The following is a 4,780-nucleotide window of genomic DNA, read 5'->3' as shown; positions in this document are numbered from 1 at the left end:
AAGAAGTTATGGGTAAAACAAGATTGGATAATTTTTCTCATTTTTGCTACGTGAAAATTGGTAACAAATCTATTCCAACCATAACTTAATCAACTTGTATTGTATATTATGTAATCTTGAGATACCATCGACACGTATACAATGTTTCGACCTATCATTTCGACACATCTATATATATTTCGGAACAACCATAGACACTCTATATGTGAATGTTGGAGTTAGCTATACAGGGTTGAGGTTGATTCCAAAATATATATAGTTTGAGTTATGATCAATACTGAGATACGTATACACTGGGTCGTGGATTGATTCAAGATAATATTTATCGATTTATTTCTGTACATCTAACTGTGGACAACTAGTTGTAGGTTACTAACGAGGACAGCTGACTTAATAAACTTAAAACATCAAAATATATTAGAAGTGTTGTAAATATATTTTGAACATACTTTGATATATATGTATATATTGTTATAGGTTCGTGAATCAACCAGTGGCCAAGTCTTACTTCCCGACGAAGTAAAAATCTGTGAAAGTGAGTTATAGTCCCACTTTTAAAATCTAATATTTTTGGGATGAGAATAAATGCAGGTTTTATAAATGATTTACAAAATAGACACAAGTACGTGAAACTACATTCTATGGTTGAATTATCGAAATCGAATATGCCCCTTTTTATTAAGTCTGGTAATCTATGAATTAGGGAACAGACACCCTAATTGACGCGAATCCTAAAGATAGATCTATTGGGCCTAACAAACCCCATCCAAAGTACCGGATGCTTTAGTACTTCGAAATTTATATCATATCCGAAGGGTGTCCCGGAATGATGGGGATATTCTTATATATGCATCTTGTTAATGTCGGTTACCAGGTGTTCACCATATGAATGATTTTTATCTCTATGTATGGGATGTGTATTGAAATATGAAATCTTGTGGTCTATTGTTATGATTTGATATATATAGGTTAAACCTATAACTCACCAACATTTTTGTTGACGTTTAAAGCATGTTTATTCTCAGGTGAATACTAAGAGCTTCCGCTGTCGCATACTAAAATAAGGACGAGATTTGGAGTCCATGTTTGTATGATATTGTGTAAAAACTGCATTCAAGAAACTGATTTCGATGTAACATATTTGTATTGTAAACCATTATGTAATGGTCGTGTGTAAACAGGATATTTTAGATTATCATTATTTGATAATCTACGTAAAGCTTTTTAAACCTTTATTTATGAAATAAAGGTTATGGTTTGTTTTAAAAATGAATGCAGTCTTTGAAAAACGTCTCATATAGAGGTCAAAACCTCGCAACGAAATCAATTAATATGGAACGTTTTTAATCAATAAGAACGGGACATTTCACTTTCCGTTGACATGGCCTGAACGTTGATCGGACACTCATCGTCACCGGAAAAATTTGCCGAATCATCATCCATATCTTCATAATTATCAGAATTTGTTGATAGATGCTGTTCTATATCATCTGTATCATCTTCCTCATCACAATCGATTTGAAATATGTCCTTAATCTCCTCAATAACCTTCACATAAAATATGTTATGTCCTTTTGTGATAATAACAGTATCATTAATCAGCCCCACATCCGAAGCGTTAAGGTTGATAAGAACCCTCCTGCATGTAAGGTTTTGATCTCCATCTAATTTACAATTCTCCAAATCAACGACTTCTCCCCAACAAGAACCTATTTTCATAAACGTTTTCTCAGACCAAGAAGATACCGGTACACTAAAAACATTAACCCAAGATAGCCTTCCTATTGGTTGAGGACGATCATCCCACCTCCTTAGATTATTTAGCCATCTTTTAATACCATGGTGATTATTGTTAAGAATGTTATCAACTGCATCAACAGAATTAAAAACTAACATCACTTCTTGGTTACCTAGGTATTTGATATTACAGTCGTGCAAACCTTTGACCTCACATAACTTCTTTAATTGATCCAGTAGCCTATAATTAGCAACCTCTCCCACAATTTGTGACGCCCCGTACTAAATCAACATGTACGGACCATCAACAACAGGATCATTACAAGGTCAAACACTATATGCGTTTTCAAAACAAGTTTGCATTCAAGATAAAAGGTGACGTCATAAATAACGTCAAATGTTTTACATCAAAAGTATGCCTCTATGAATAGAAGCAAAGGTAATAGTACGTGACCCTTAGTTCATTACAAATCATAGTTCCAAAGGTAATTAAGTTTGAATGCAAGATAAAGTATTTCATGCGGGGACATCTCTAAAGCAGCGGGTGTCTACAGCAAGACTAGTATACAGCGGAAGCAACCTTAAGCACCTGAGAAAAACATGCTTAAAAACGTCAACACAAAGGTTGGTGAGCTATAGTTTAAGTATAACAGTAATGTAAGTGATAATGCTAAAAACGAACATATATTTCATAGCATTATTCCTCAAGAAAGACAAGCTTTTAGTTGCAATTGTTCTATTTACAAGTGATATTCGTTTAAATAATAAAAGGTGAAGACAAAAGACAGATTCGACGATTTGAAGACGCAAACGACCAAAAAGCTCAAAAGAACAAAAGACAATCAAAAAGGTTCCAATTATTGATAAGAAACGTCTCGAAATCACAAGAGTACAAGATTCAAAACGCAAAGTACAAGATATTAAATTGTACGCAAGGACGTTCGAAAAACCGGAACCGGGACCAGAGTCAACTCTTAACGCTCGACGCAACGGACTAAAAATTACAAGTTAACTATGTATATAAATATAATATAATATATAATTAATTATATTAATTATATATATATTATATATATATATTATTAAAACCGTCGGCAGCCAGAAACTCCAAGGGTGTGAAATGAAAATACCTCTCCGCGACTCGCGGAGTTTTAAGGCCATTTTGCCGCGAGTCGCGGAGCCCCAAATTTCACTTCTGGCTATAAAGCCAACCGAATTCTGATCGAATTTATCATCATTTTTTTTCTTCTCATTCATACGAAGTAATATATATTTATATTTATAATTTATATTTTAATTTTAATTATAATTCTAATAATAAGGGTATGTTAGCAAATGTTGTAAGGGTGTAAGTCGAAATTCTGTCCGTGTAACGCTACGCTATTTTTAATCATTGTAAGTTATGTTCAACCTTTTTATATTAATGTCTCGTAGCTAAGTTATTATTATGCTTGTTTAAAACGAAGTAATCATGATGTTGGGCTAATTACTAAAATTGGGTAATTGGGCTTTGTACCATAATTGGGGTTTGGACAAAAGAACGACACTTGTGGAAACTAGACTATGGGCTATTAATGGTCTTTATATTTGTTTAACTAAATGAAAGTTTGTTAATGTTAATATAAAGATTTACAATTGGGCGTCCCTATAAATTACCATATACACTCGATCGGACACGATGGGCGGGGTATTTATATGTACGAATAATCGTTCATTTAACCGGACACGGGAATGGATTAATAGCCACTAGAATAATTAAAACAGGGGTGAAATTACATTCAAGGGTAATTGGTGTAATTGTTAACAAAGTAGTAAAACCTTGGTTTACACGCAGTCGATAACCTGGTGTATTCATTAAACAAAGTATTAAAACCTTGTTACAATTCGAATCCCCAATTAGTTGGAATATTTATCTTCGGGTATAATAATAATTTGACAAGGACACTTGCAATTTATATTTATGACTGATGGACTGTTATGGACAAAAAAACCAGACGGACATATTGAATAATCCAGGACAAAGGACAATTAACCCAAGGGCATAAAACTAAAATCAACACGTCAAACATCATGATTACGGAAGTTTAAATAAGCATAATTCTTTTATATCATATTTTATTTCCTTTATTTCATATTTAATTGCACTTCTAATTATCGTACTTTTATTTATTGTTATTTCATTTTATCGCACTTTTAATTATCGTACTTTTTAATTATCGCAATTTAATTTTTATCGCATTTTTATTATTTGCAATTTCATTATCGTTATTTACTTTACGCTTTAATTTAAAGTCTTGTATTTATTTTATATTTTACATTAGGTTTTAACTGCGACTAAAGTTTTAAAATCGACAAACCGGTCATTAAACGGTAAAAACCCCCCTTTATAATAATAATATCACTTATATATATATTTGTATTTTTATAAAAAGTAAACTAATATAGCGTTGAGCTTTGCTTAAAGATTTCCCTGTGGAACGAACCGGACTTACTAAAAACTACACTACTGTACGATTAGGTACACTGCCTATAAGTGTTGTAGCAAGGTTTAAGTATATCCATTCTATAAATAAATAAATATCTTGTGTAAAATTGTATCGTATTTAATAGTATTTTCTAGTAAAATAATAACTATTTTATATACTACCCCGCTGCATCATCAAGTATTTTTTGGCGCCGCTGCCGGGGATCATCTTAAAAGCCGGAAGCGCAACGCTAATATAAAAAAAAAAAAAAAAAGATTTTTATCTACTTTTATTAAAAGTCGTTTTTTTTAAAAATTACGTTTTAAGTATTCAAAAATATAAAAAGAAAAAAAAAAAAACAAAAATATAAGTATTTTTAGGATTTTGTTAAATATTTAAGTTTTATAAGTTTCTTTATCTTTATTTTAATTTATAAAAATATAAATTTTATTAAAAATCGTTTATTTAAACTAAAAACAGAAAAAAAGAAAATAAAAAAAAAAAAAAAAGAAAAACGCGTAAAAAGTGAAACCTGTCAACTGTTTTTCTGAACCCCGCGACTCGCGGGGTTTTCCTCT

Source organism: Rutidosis leptorrhynchoides, chromosome 7, assembly GCF_046630445.1.
Source record: "Rutidosis leptorrhynchoides isolate AG116_Rl617_1_P2 chromosome 7, CSIRO_AGI_Rlap_v1, whole genome shotgun sequence".
NCBI classification, from domain to species: domain Eukaryota; kingdom Viridiplantae; phylum Streptophyta; class Magnoliopsida; order Asterales; family Asteraceae; genus Rutidosis; species Rutidosis leptorrhynchoides.
Note: the sequence above shows the minus strand (reverse complement) of the source record.